General features: G+C 45.1%; 1 non-coding gene across 1 annotated transcript; it reads right to left on the reverse strand.

Annotated features, from left to right (window-relative positions):
• Window positions 1-13,184: 13,184 nt before the first annotated feature.
• Window positions 13,185-13,257, reverse strand: TRNAF-GAA (transfer RNA phenylalanine (anticodon GAA)). Its single transcript has one exon. It is a non-coding gene; the product is annotated as a tRNA-Phe (tRNA).
• Between the last annotated feature and the right edge of the window lie 1,704 nt (window positions 13,258-14,961).

Raw genomic sequence — 14,961 nt, forward strand, 5'->3', positions numbered from 1 at the left:
ACAAACGAGATATCGCACTCCATGGTCTGCCATTCCCAAGGCGGTGGAAGACGAGTGGGAGGCATTAGGATATTTTCTGCGAGATGGATGTCTGCTTCTTCTGTCATTGCTTCCAAGCGTAGGCTCAAAGGAGTTCTAATACGCGGACGGTTACTGTAAAGTCTGGCAGCACGCAGGTCGCTAACGATGGAATGGCATGGATGTTCGGTGTCTGATTTTACCTTGGTGTAGTATGATGAATTAAGAATATTCTACGTAGATTTAAGGACCATTCGTTGGACTCAACGTAGAGACTTTCAACAGGGCTCGTTCTAAAGGCGCCTGTTGCCAGTCGTATACCGAGGTTGTGGACTGGGTCGAGAATCTTTAGCGCACTCTCTGTTGCGCAGTGGTACACCACGGCTCCGTAGTCGAGGCGTGATTGTACGAGACTCTTATACAGGCTAAGCAGACACTTCCTGTCACTGCCCCAGGTTGTTCGAGAGAGCAGCTTGAGGAGGTTTATGGTCTTCAGGCACTTTTCTTTAAGATATTTTAGGCGGGAAATGAAGTTAAGTTTTGTGTCCAGGATAACACCTAAGAAATTGTGTTCAGTGCTGACAGTGTTCCTCCATTAAGGTTAATATCTGGTTGTGGTAGTACACTTCTCCTGTTCGAAAATAGGACACATGTGCGCTTTTGGGGGTTCAATTCCGTCGGGGTTTGGGGGTTCAGTTCCGTCGCCACTTGGCAGTGGCGACGGAACTGTGAACGTCGTGTTAATTTATCTGCTTCTGTACAGGCTCACGTGCATTCATTCACCGGTGACACCCAAGCGGCCCAAGCTTGGACGCAAGATTGGCGTGGAACAAGCTGCGCCTGCGTGCTGTCGGGCGCCTGCGTGCTACTACTGCCTCATACCACGTGACGAGCTACAGTCTACAAGAGGAGCATTCCCGTCAGCGGCTGCTTCACTTGGCAGTGGCGACGGAACTGTGAACGTCGTGTTAATTTATCTGCTTCTGTACAGGCTCACGTGCATTCATTCACCGGTGACACCCAAGCGGCCCAAGCTTGGACGCAAGATTGGCGTGGAACAAGTTGCGCCTGCGTGCTGTCGGGCGCCTGTGTGCTACTACTGCCTCATACCACGTGACGAGCTACAGTCTACAAGAGGAGCATTCCCGTCAGCGGCTGCTTCACTTGGCAGTGGCGACGGAACTGTGAACGTCGTGTTAATTTATCTGCTTCTGTACAGGCTCACGTGCATTCATTCACCGGTGACACCCAAGCGGCCCAAGCTTGGACGCAAGATTGGCGTGGAACAAGCTGCGCCTGCGTGCTGTCGGGCGCCTGCGTGCTACTACTGCCTCATACCACGTGACGAGCTACAGTCTACAAGAGGAGCATTCCCGTCAGCGGCTGCTTCACTTGGCAGTGGCGACGGAACTGTGAACGTCGTGTTAATTTATCTGCTTCTGTACAGGCTCACGTGCATTCATTCACCGGTGACACCCAAGCGGCCCAAGCTTGGACGCAAGATTGGCGTGGAACAAGCTGCGCCTGCGTGCTGTCGGGCGCCTGCGTGCTACTACTGCCTCATACCACGTGACGAGCTACAGTCTACAAGAGGAGCATTCCCGTCAGCGGCTGCTTCACTTGGCAGTGGCGACGGAACTGTGAACGTCGTGTTAATTTATCTGCTTCTGTACAGGTCAGTGTTTAGGCGAATTGCATTTCTTCTAGCGAATTTTTCTGTTCAGTGTTCCGCCGCTGCTGCCAAGTTGTCAGTGCTATTCTGTGTGTTGCCGCATCTGCTTGTCATTTCCATACCTCGGTTTCAAAAGTCAGTAACTGATTTGTTATGGCAAAAATCAAAGAGGAAGTAAAGATGGAATGCCTGAGATTTAAGGAAGAAATACAGCAGGAACTTAAAATGTTCCGCGAGACTGTAGAAAGAGATTTCAGAAATGATATACGAGAATTGAAAACAGAGCAAAGAAACATGACGAAAAGTATCGACTATGCTCATGACACAATCGCGGACTTAAAGAAAAAACTGGACGAAGCTGTCGCCAAAAACGTCCAGCTCGAAACTGTAAATGCAACTCTGCGCCAAGAAAACGCGGCCCTAAAAAACTCTTTGAATGATCTAGAGCATCGAGTAACTAGCAGTGAGCAGTACTCTAGGAATGTGAATTTGGAGCTACAGGGTGTCATTAAGAAGGAAAACGAATGTGTCGATGACCTGCTGTGCAAACTTGGTGCAGCCATCGGTGAGCCGATTGCTAGAGGTGACATGGAAGCATGTCACCGCGTACCAAGTAGAATAGAGAACAAAAGCCACATTGTTGTTCAGTTCAAGTCTCGTGTACAGCGCGATAATGTACTGAGAAAAGCCAAAAAGGCACGCCTCACTAATGCAGACTTGGGCATAAGCAGCTCAACACCTATTTCGCCGCCTGTGTACGTCAATCAGCATCTTTGCCCGACGCTGAAAAGGCTGCTGTCACTTGCGGTGAAAAAGAAATATGAAATGAAATGGAAATCAGTCTGGTCCTTTAACGGAAAGATATATGCTAGACAGTCCGACGCAACACCCGTTGTGCACATACCAAGCGAGCGCGACATCGATAAGATTTTCGTAAGGCAGGGCGGTTGTTGAGCTAGAGTAACGTGCTTGCCTGTATTTATAGTAACTTTTTTTTTCTTCTTGATATGGATTATCTGGAGCTTGCCCTTCCCCAGTGCGTTAGCTCACGTCACCAAACAAGTGACTCAGTTCTACATATTAATACAAGATCGCTTAACCACAAGAAGGATGATGTCGCAATTCTTCTGGAACAATTTCAGTTAACCTTTAGCGCTATCATGTTGACGGAAACTTGGGGAAGAAATGATGATCAGGCATTCAATTTGGACGGTTACAATTTATTTTCCCTAAATCGTCCAAACAAACGAGGTGGGGGTGTGGCCCTGCTCATTACAGCAAAAAAGAATTGCCATATTGTCCCTCAATTTACTGTAGTAACTGATGACTATGAAATACTAACAATTCATTGTAAGCTTGAGCTGTTTTCTGTACTGTATCGACCCCCAGGTGGAAGTATTGCCAATTTCTTGCAGTTCTATGAAACTTTTTTGGAATACGTTTGCAATAACAGCTTACACCTGGTTTCTGCAGGAGATTTCAATATTAATATGATGGAAGAAACCAATATCACCCGCGAACTAAACACCCTGTTAAATTCCACTGGATTTACTAACTTAATTACGACGCCCACCCGTATTACATGCTCCACAGCATCGGCTTTAGATCTTATTGTGACAAATATTGACACTATTGTCTACAGCGCAGGTACTATTATATCTGATATTAGTGACCACTGTCCTGTCTTTCTAAATTACGATAACGAACCACTAAATAAAAATTTACGACAGGAGCAGCTGATTATTCAACAAATAACAGCTGAGAGTATTGAATTATTCAAAAACGACATAATGAATCAAAGCTGGTCCACTGTAAAGGAGAAGAAAACTGCAAATGACGCTTATGATGATTTCATTAAAATTTTTATTCGTATCTACGCGAAACATTTTCCTTTCAAAACTTTCAAACCTGTAAAAAAGTCTAAAAAACCTTGGGTCACCCGTGAGCATCTGAAAATGATAAAAAGTAAAAATATCTATTATCATTCATTTTTGCGCACACGCTCTATGGAAGTGTTGCAAGAATTCAAGAAACTTCGAAATCGACTAAATGCAGAACTTAGACGTGCTAAAGAAGCCTATTATCGTCGTATTTTTGAAAATACTAGTCGACAACGATGTAACGCCACTTGGAAGCTCATCAATAATATACTTGGGCGTGAAAATAGACATGCTCTGCCTGAATCCTGAACACTTGGCGGTCGTGATTTAACTGGCACATCACTCGCAAATCACTTCAACAACCACTTCCTAAACGCAGTAACTCCATGTAATGAACATATGCAATTGGCTACAGGACGCGGTAATATGAAGCAGAGCATCTTTCTTGATCCAACAGATAAAAATGAAGTGTGTCGGACTTTTATGTGCTTAAATAATACCAGATCACTCGATGCCGATAAGTTGCAGATCTCTCCTACAAAACACGTTATACATTTCATCAAAGAAGTTCTTGCACATATCTTTAACCTAATTATCGAATCTGGAGTTTTTCCAGAAGCTATGAAAAGAGCCAGAGTATCAGTCATTTTTAAGGGAGGCGATCGTAACACCTGTCTTCTCTAAGTACCTAGAAAAAATTATCTTTGTTCGAATTGCGCGGTTCTTCAATAAATTTAATGTCCTAACAGACGCACAGTTTGGCTTTCGAAGCGGCAGGTCTACTGAAACTGCACTGCTGACACTGAAAGAAGCTATAGTTCATCGCATTGAAAAAAACGAATTCACTCTCGGTATTTTTTTAGATTTCAGCAAGGCTTTTGATTCCCTCGACCACAGCATTCTTTTGCACAAACTAGAATTAAATGGCATTCGTGGTAGTTGCTTATCTTTACTAGAACCTTATCTTCAAAACAGATTCCAGAGTGTACACATTAATAAATGTAGCTCGTCATTCTTACCTATCACTTGCGGTGTACCGCAAGGGAGTATTCTGGGCCCCCTGATGTTCAATGTTTATATCAACGATATCGTGAACACGGACACAACAGTTAAGTACGTAATATACGCAGATGATTCAACGATACTTATCTCTGACATTAACCTGCCTCATCTAATATCCAGAGCTAACGACGTACTTTCGGAGATTTCCTCGTGGTCAAAAATCAATAGAATAAAGATTAATCCAAATAAAACTAAAGCTGTAATATTTCATGCTAAAAATAAAATAGTGCCTACTCACCAGCCGTTAATTCTTGATTCACAGCAAATAGATATTTTTGATACGCATAAAATACTTGGGGTTTACTTTTCATCGAACTTAAGTTGGGATGCTCACGTTAATTACCTTTGTAGGAAAATCTCATCTGTAACAGGAGTCGTGTCTCGCTGCCGTAGTATGCTGCCACTCAAGGCCAAACTTCAAATATATCACGCATTATTTAACTCAGATTTAAGTTATTGTACGTTGATTTGGGGCACAACAAAAAGAAACATAAATAAAATACTTGTTCTACAAAAAAGGATAATTCGCTACGTTGGGAACATTGAACATCTGGGAACCACATGCAAATCATTTGAAAGGTTCAGTATAGTTCGGGTTGACAATATTTACTCATACCGCTTGTTGAACACACTCTACTTTTCAAACAGAGAACTCTCGGACTTTATTACAGCCTTATCATGTCTAGAGCGTCGTGTTATTACAGTACCTACAAGAAACACCCAAATATGGTCTATACCGCGATTTCGTACAACTTATAAATATCAAACTTTGGCATACAACGTCCCAACAACACTAAACACGTATGAAAACACAACCAGTTGCAGTAAAAAACAGTTACGTTCTTTCTTTTGTTCTATTGTTTGCTAGTAAAAGATTCAGTATCTACAAATATCTGCTATATACAATATTGCTTGCAAATCGGTTATTAAAAACATTAATTTTTTTTTGCTGCATTTTTTGTGTGTTTGTGTGAGTGTAAACATGCGGTACTATGTGTCGAAATTTGCATATGCATTTTCATGTGCATCGTATTTCGAGTGTATTTGTGTGATTTATGAATGTTATATTACGCAATGTATTCTGCATCTTTTTCATTTTTGCCTTTGTAACAGTGTATCTTAGTCCTTTTCCTCTGCACCTTGTATAGCCGCTGCCATGTAACGGTTACCTGGGCCCCGTCAAGCCGTTTTTACGGCTTTTAGCCCAGCGGACCTTCCAGCGTATTGTCTGGTAAATAAACATGAATTTTTGAATTTGAATTTGAAACCATTCTCGTCCGCCGACCTTGAGAATCTATTCAAGCCAAGCTGTAGCTGCATCTCGCAAATGCTAAGATTGCATGACCTGAACCCTATCTGTACATCGTCCACATAGACGGAGTAGAAGAGTGTGCGAGGTAATACGGTCTGGAGGAAATTCATTTTAACAATAAATAACGTACAGACTCAGTACTCCACCCTGCGGTACACCTGTCTCCTGTATGAATGGTCGAAATTGCACGTTGCCAACTCTAACACGAAATGTCCTGTCAGAGAGATAACTTTCAATTATTCTCAGCAGCTTGCCGCGAATGCCCATTGCAGAAAGATCCCGAAGGATCCCGAAGCGCCACGTAGTATCGTACGCCTTCTCCATGTCAAGAAACACTGATAACACAAGCTGTTTGTGGACAAACGCTTGCCTGATGTACATTTCCATGCGCACAAGCTGATCTGTCGTCAATCTGCCTTCTCTAAAGCCACATTGATATGGATCTAATTTCTTGTTAATTTCTAGATAATGTACCAGGCGACTGTTTACTATCTTCTCAAAAACTTTGCATAAGCAGCTTGTCAATGGTATAGGCCAATAACTATTTGCCAAAGAAGGGTCCTTACCCGATTTCAATATAGGAATTATGATGGCCTCTTTCCAAGCATAGGGAATGTGGCCGGACGACCATATAGAATTGTAAAGACAAACAAGCGTTTTTTGTGTTTCAGACGGCAGGTGTTTTAGCATTTCATATAGGATGCGGTCAGAACCGGGGGCAGATTTGTTGCAGCTGTTTAGGGCTGCCTGAAGCTCTGCCATGCAATAAGGTCGATTGTATGCCTCGCATTTTGTGCTTTTCCGGTCTAGTGGTTTTCCTTCTATTTGCCTTTTGTACCTTTGGAATGTTTCAGAATAGTGCGACGAGCTGGATATCTGTTCGAAATGTGCGCCAAGAAAGTTCGCCGGGTCTTCCATGCTGTCGCCTTGAGTATTCACCAAAGGCAGCGAGTAAGGCTGTCGACCCTTTATTCTATTCACTCTATTCCAAACCTTTGTTTCATCAGTGTATGAGTTAATGCCCAATATATACTTTCTCCAACTCTCTCTTCTAGCTTGTCGCCGCGTTCTTCGACCCTGGGATTTGACTTGCTTGAAATTGACTAGATTTTCAGCCGTCGGAGAATCCCGAAGTAAACCCCATGCCTTGTTCTGCTTCTTACGCGCTATTCGACACTCATCGTTCCACCACGGAAGACTGCGTTTTGTGGACAATGCATTTGTTACAGGGATACATTTGGAGATGGTGTCAAGGAGAAAAGCTGTAAAATATTTAACCGCAGCATCTGTGCTTAAAGCACAGATGTCGTCCCAGAATAATGAAGCAAGATTTTGGAACTTTTCCCAGTCAGCTGAGTCAGTTCTCCAGCGAGGTAATTGTGGAAGGCATTCATTAGTCATTGGTGTGCTTAGAACTACAGGGAAATGGTCACGCCCGTAAGGGTTTTTAATAACTTTCCATGTAAAGCAAGGAAGAAGAGTAGGAGATGCAATGCTAAGATCTATTGAGGAGTATGTTTTGTTTGCCATGTTATAATACGTGGGCTCCTTCCCATTCAAAAGACATGCACCTGAAGAAAAAAGGAACTGTTCAATCAAGCGACCTCTCGCGTCGCAGCGCGAGTCGCCCCATAGGTTGCTGTGCGCATTTAAATCTCCAAGCACAAGATATGATTCAGGTAACTGATCTATTAGTGTTTGGAATTCTTCTTTGTGGAGCTGAAAATGCGGCGGTATATATAGGGAGCAGATGGTTATCAGTTTACTTAAAAGTACAGCTCGAATGGCCACTGCCTCAAGGGGTGTTTGTAGCTGTAAGTTTTGACAGGCTATAGATTTGTCAGCTATGATGGCTACGCCGCCTGATGATGCAAAGGCATCATCGCGATCCTTCCGAAAAATAACATAGTGACGAAGGAAGTGTTTATGTTTAGATTTCAAATGGGTCTCTTGGACACACAGCACTTTTGGAGTTAGTTCATTAAGGATTTCTTGGACATCATCGAGGTTGCAAAGCAGGCCTCTGATATTCCACTGAATAATTAGTGTATCCATATTAAAATAAATGTTGTGCTATGTGTCAAAGAGGATGTACTTCGTTTAGCTTACAGTGCCCTTTTGGGGTCCTGTAATTGGAATTTTGTCTTTCTTGGAGCGGTCGAGAAAATCGCGCCGCTCCTTAGGCGTAAACTGCGCCTTCTGACTGGGTGTTGTGTCCATGGCCTCTTGCGAGGCACTGGACACGTGCTCTTGCGAGCGGTGTGTTTTCCGTGGAGGCCTTGTCTCGGAAGATAAGGCCTTGGAGCCCACCTTGCTGGTGGTTGATGGGCTTTTGTTGACCTCTGAGCTGTGCTGACTGGTGCCAGCACTAGCAGAGGCCTCCACTGTGGACAAATTCGGGAGAGGTAGGGCAGGCATCGCTGCTCCCACCGTGGGGGCGGGTGGTGTGGTGCTGGCGTCCGCCAAGTGCCGTTGTGGTACTGCCCCCCGACGTACCACTTCGGCGAAAGATGTGTTCTGTGCAAATGTTGGTGAGACGCGTTGTCTTGCTTCTCGGAAAGTTATGTTTTCTTTTACCTTTATAGCAATTATTTCTTTTTCTTTTTTCCATACTGTGCATGATCGGGAATATGCTGGGTGACCACCATTACAATTGCTACAACAGGGCTCAGCCTTACAGTCATCTGCAGAGTGGTCATTGTTGCCACATTTCGCACATGTTAGCCGCCCTCGGCAGCTCTGGGAAGCATGACCAAACGTCTGGCATTTAAAACAACGTCGAGGGTTTGGGATGTACGGTCGTACTCTGATTTTGATATATCCAGTTTCTAATGTCTCTGGTAACGTGCTAGAACCAAAGGTAATAACCAGGTGCTTAGTTGGCAGTTCCTTGTTGTCACGTCTGATCTTTATTCTTTGTGCACTTATTACGTTTTCATCCTTCCATCCTTCAAGGAGTTCTTCGGTCAAGTCCATCAAGTCAATGTTAGAGATTACGCCTTTGGCCGTATTCATGGTTCGGTGGGCTGTAACACTGACAGGGATGTCGCAAAGTTGTACAAGGCTTGTTAGCTTGTCGTGTTCTGCTTTGTCTTTTAGTTCTAGTAATAGGTCCCCACTGGCCAGCTTGGTGATGTTATAGCCGCCTCCAATGGTCTCTGCGAGGTGCTTCGCCACAACGAATGGTGAAATTGTTCTTGCTTTCTTGTCAGGTTTATCACTGTGGACAACGTGAAATTTCGGGAAAGTCTGAGTGCCTTTTAGAAAAAACTGAAACGTAGCATCGGTGCTAGAGGGACGATCGGTGCAGAAGAGGTTGGAAGTTCCCATGAAATGTGTTGTGTATTCAGCGACGATGCCAGTCACCCACCACCGAGCCCAACTTGGGGACACGGCAGGGTATGCGGTGAAGCAAACCCTACCATGCCAACTGTACATCGTCGCTATAACCACATATGTTATAACCAAGGTAGGTCATAGCACACCAGGTTAACCCTCGCCTCCAGGAATGTTGGAAGTTATCAGAAGAAAAAAGAAGACAGGAAAGACTAAAAGTGATAGGGAAAGACGAAAGTGTGCGAAGAGAGAGACAGGAAAAGGCGACTGCCTATTTCTCCCGGGTGGGTCAGTCCGGGGGTGCCGTCTATGTGAAGCAGAGGCCAAAGGGGTCTGTTGCCTCCGCCGGGGGGCCTTAAAGGTCCAAACACCCAGCATCAGCTCAACCCCCGGAATCCCCCTTTCCCCAGACACGGCCAAGCCGCGCACGGCTACACGCGGGAGGGGCCAACCCTCGTGTGCTCGGGTACGTGGTGTCGCAACTCACCAAACGCCTGCTGACGCAGACGCCCCTGCGGGGATCGAGGAATTAATCATTTCACTTAAATCTCTGATAAAGCTTTCATCATCGAGCAGTTTGGTATTAAACTTCCAAAGATCCTAATTAAATTTCGTTTCTTTTCGTTTTTGCCCTAAATCAAACGTCACTAGACTATGATCAGAAAAGGATACATGTTTAATCTCGTAACTTTAACACAATGGCACGACCTGCATTGCAATATAAGCTCGGTCTAATCGCGCATGACTTTCACCTTGACAGTGCGTATAAACGGAAGCTTTGCCTGTCGATTACAGAATACCGACATCTTGCAATTCATAATCATTCACAAGTACGTTTAAAAACTGTGCGCTCGTATCCCTTCGTTTCATTTGTTTAGCTCGGTCTTGTGCTCTGCACACACAGTTGAAATCCCCCATCAATATAAAGTATCGCTCGCACTTCAGGTATTCTTCTAGTTGTGGAAAAGAAATTCTACGTGCACATTCATCATTTGGAGAATACACGCACAAAATGCGCCACTTAAAGCCAGAAAAAGAACAATCAAGTATGACAAATCGGCCAGTTCCACATATAATAACTTGTTCCTCTACAATACCAGCACTGTTACGAATAAAGAGTGCGCAGCCTCCAGAAGTTCCAACCGCATGACACACGCAGACGTTATACATTGCTCTAAATGGTTGTACCATGCGGTCCGTCTGTTCCTGGCCTTCCACTTTTGTCTCTTGCACGGAGACAATATCTAAATCATTTTCTTGAAAAAGCCGGCTTAATTGGTACTGGCGTCTCTTGCTCGCCAAACCGCGAACGTTTAAAGTGCCTAGACGAAGGGGCTTCTTAAGGTTAAGTGTCATGGTTAATCCGAAACAGGTGGACCGCATGGAGTTTACCTCGATCTTTTATGTTGCCACACGGACGATTCTTTCCGGCGACGGGCAACGTCGCGTCCAGCCAGCAGTTCTCGGGTGGATGCCGCTGTGGCTCTGTTGCTAGGGGACTTGACGCCATGGTAGGTGCTCGGTGTTCGTAAGTGGTGGGATCGCTGCTCTATGCGTTGACCCTCGTTGTTACGAGGGCTTATTTCCCTCAGTTTTCCTGTCAGGAGGGAGGCTGGGTTTCGGTTTGAAGCTGGGTCGTCTGCCCAATTGAAGGCCGGTCTTCACGACTGTCTTGGTGGGCTGTTCTTCTCCGCTACTTGCACTGGGCTTGCCCACTTCGCTGCCTGCATCGTCACGCGGTCTCTTGGTAGATGCACCAGGCTCAAGTTCCATGGGCTGTTCGTCGGCTTCTGCTTCCTCACCCAACAATGCTTCTACGGGTTTGATTTTGTCCGCCTCTTGTGTTTCCCCCGTCACAGGGACTCCGTTTGTCTGGGGTGTGGTATTATCAGCAAAAACGCCTTTCCACGCGTCGGTAGGGGCAACTTTTTGATTTACGCTCTTTGTGTCGGCCTGCTTTCGCCCACCAGCGGCTTCTTCGGCATCTGCTTCATCCATTATGAGCTCTGCATCCGCGTCCTTCGTTCCTTTTCCGGGGATGCTTGCATATGTGGTCACGCAGTTTAGGTCCGTGTGGCCGAAGCGCCTACACTGGGAACAGCGAGGCACACGGCAGTCACATCGAATGTGGCCAGTGGTGTTGCAACGGAGGCATAGTGGTGCTCGGTTCGACACAACAACTAGGGCCAGTTCGCTTCCTACCCGCAACTGGTGGGGTAGGTCGTCGATAGTGACTCCGGCTCCCAGTTTCATGGCCACTAGGCGGGTTGTCGATGCTCTTTCCGTGATACCACGTACGCGCCATTTTTCCTTCGTTACTTCCGTAACCTTACCATACGGAGCCAAGGCCGCACGCACTTCATCATCGCTGACCCCGTAAAGAAGCCAGTGCAGTTTCATTCGTAAGCCTTGGTCGTTGGGGTTAACTACCAGGCACCGGCGACTCTTCACTCGGAATTCCCCTTTTGACAACATTTTCTTCGTTGCTTCAGCGCTCTTGAATGTCACGGCCCAAACGTGATTCATCCTGTACGCCCCCAAAGCGATAACGTCGGGAAGTGATCCAAGATTTTCCAAGGCATCCCGAAAATCTTCCACTCGGTATGGGCGCGCACGTAAATCCGCATGAAGAAAAATGGTATCCGTAACAACCTGACCTGTTGGCAGTTGAGGCAATACAACTTGGTAGTCCTCGTCGACCGAAGCAAAAGACCTGTTTCCGAGGCTTGAAAGGGCCGCTGAATCCGCTTCTTGGGAGCCCATGTTACCCACGTCCGAACACAACGGTGGCCGGAAGTGGAAAAAAAATGAGGGGCTACACGATGACTGGGTTCCCACGAACCGCTGTCTAACGTATCCGCAGTAAGTAAACTTCTTTTTAGAAAGATTCGCTCCACCATTTGCTGTACGCTACGCACGCTTCTATTTATGTTAAACAGTGGCGTATCGCGGAAGTAACAGAAAAGCTCACAATGCTGTCTGAATTGCCATTTGTATTGTTATGGTCAACGGCTAAGAAAAAAAAAACGCACGACGAATATGCTGAAACCCGGGTCCTTTTGTTGTACGCTCTCCCAACTCAGCTATTTCGGCGGAACGAGTAACGAAATGATGAGGCGCTACGCGATGGCTCGGTTCCCAGGAACCGCCGTCTAAGGTATCCGCCGTAAGATGATGTTTGGGGTTTAGTGGCGCAAGGGCCAGGTATGGTCAAAGAGCGCCATGCTAGTGGTAATTAATATGTCGTGGTCTGATGGGCTCTGTGACTGTAATGTGACGTGGCTGTAAAGGGGCCTAAAAGAGTTTGTGTAAATTGCATAAAAAATTACACGTTATAAAATTATGGCAATGATTAATGACGTGTACTATGATCACTAAAATGCATTAAGAAAGAATGATGCATTATATAAAATATGTGAGATGCTACCATTGACTAAGAGCACTACTGCCTCGCCAGATCCCTTGAAACGCAAGGGCCGGGAGGCATGCGCTATACGAAATAGCTATCACAGCGGCATCCTCTGAAGAGAGGAGGCGCTACGAACGTATGGGGCTAATTACATGTAACACAACATCTTTCAGGAAGTCTAGGACTGTGTTAGTGTCAAAGAGCGGTTCTGTGCCGAGTAACATTACAGGATGAAGGGGAATGTGCTGCCGGTATGCTAACGGAAAATGTTTCTTTCTGTCAGATTCGGCTTTCCGACACTCCAGGAGGACATGGAGGACCGCAAGGAAACTTCTTTTAAACAGATTCGCTCCACCATTCGCTATACGCTACGGATGCTTCTACTAACGTTAAACAGTGGCGTATCGCGGAAGTAACAGAAAAGCTCACAATACTGTCTGAATCGCCATTTGTATCGTTGTGATCAACGGCTAAAAAAAAAACGCACTACGAATATGCCGAAACCCGGGATCGAACCAGGGACCTTTAGATCTTCAGGCTAACGCTCTCTCAACTGAGCCATTTCGGCTTTTTTTTCTTTATTACCTTGTGATGAACATTGTACAAACATAACAGCAAACATAAATACACCAAATCCCTAGCCATTCGGCTAGTTCGTATGTGTATAAATGGCTTTATTTTGCATAATTCATCAAAAACAGTAATCCACTCCGGAGGATCATTTAGGGCCTTATAAACATCCCTAATTTAAATGACAGCTTCTACGAAATAGTGTCTTGCCGATTGGGGATACAAATGCGCATGTCTGACATCCATTCTTGCTCGCCAGATACTGTGCATGCACATGACCATGAACATAACACTGGGTACTCCTTCTGGTTCAGCACAAAGTAAGTACCGAATTCCGAAAGGGCTTAAAGGCAGGTCTTTTTTTAAAGTCCTTTGAAGTACATCCCATAGAAACATCGCGTCATGGCAGTCAAGAAAAACATGTTCAATTGTTTCCGGTTTTCTACAAATTGAGCAATTTTCAGACCATGGAACAAAAATGCCTTTGCTGTGTAACCATGCCTTCACAGGTAGTGTGCCGGTATGTAGTTGAAGAAAGAAAGATTTCATTGAAGGTTTCACCGGCATTCGCTTAATACGCTTGAGGACGTCACGCTCAGGGCCCACCTGGTACAACCCATGGTACACAGGAATCGGCAAAAAAACATCAAGCAGGTCTTTGTATAAACGATTACGCGTCACACTCGTTAGGTACTCATAGGAGAATCTTGCCCTAAGAATCTGCACCGAAGGTACAACTTCTCGTAGGTAGCCAGATAAGACTGCTGGCCTCAAACAATACGTTGATATTACGTAGCCTGGCAAGGAATCCTGTAACCGCACTTGGATTACAGTTCGAAGAAAAACGTCAGCCTGTTCGCGCAAGAAAAAAATCTCGTCGCAATCTGCTTGAAAAACAAATGTGATAGTCCCAAGCCCCCGTTTCTAACTTGATGAAAAAGGTTGCAACGTCTCATGCGCTCCCAAGTGGGCCCCCAGGTAAAAACTGCAAAGACGCTATGAAGTTTTTGTACAGAAGCTCTAGTAATTCCTATCACCTGCAGTACATAATAAAACTTAGCAATTAGAAACACATTACAAACAGCGGCTTTTTCTGTTTGTAACTTGACTCTTCCTGCTTCATCCGCCCAATAGTCCTTGCTATCCTTATAGTGTTTCAGTGGAACTCCCAAATAGCTATCCGGAGTGGTGTTCCATTGTATGTTGCAGAACGTGTCTGGAGCGTGTTCCCAGTTGCCATGCCAGAAGCCAAAGCATTTTGACCAAATAATCACGCTTCCTATTGCTGTACAAAAATCCTTAGCCTCTCGTACAACTTCACGCACGCTTCTTTCATTTTCGCAAAAGGCTGCTATATCGTCAGCGTAAGCAAGTACCTTAACTTCAGTATTGAAAAAAGTGTAGCCTCGAATAATCGGATTTGCAAGTACATTTAAACAAAAAGGTTCGGGGTAAAGATCAAAAAGGAGGGATGATAAACAACAGCCTTGTTTTACAGAAGATTCAACGCAAATACTTTTACTCAGTTTCCTATTAATCACGAGTTTCACTGTACAGTTCTCATACACCATTTTCACGCCCTCTAGAACTAAAGATCCTACATTGACGTGGTTCAGTATAAGGAACAATATTTCGAACACGACTCGATCAAACGCCTTATTCAAATCTAGTTGAAGCATAGGAACCCGATCCTGCATGGCAT

The sequence above is a fragment of the Dermacentor andersoni genome, chromosome 1 (genome assembly GCF_023375885.2).
Source record: "Dermacentor andersoni chromosome 1, qqDerAnde1_hic_scaffold, whole genome shotgun sequence".
In the NCBI taxonomy this organism is placed as follows: Eukaryota; Metazoa; Arthropoda; class Arachnida; order Ixodida; family Ixodidae; genus Dermacentor; species Dermacentor andersoni.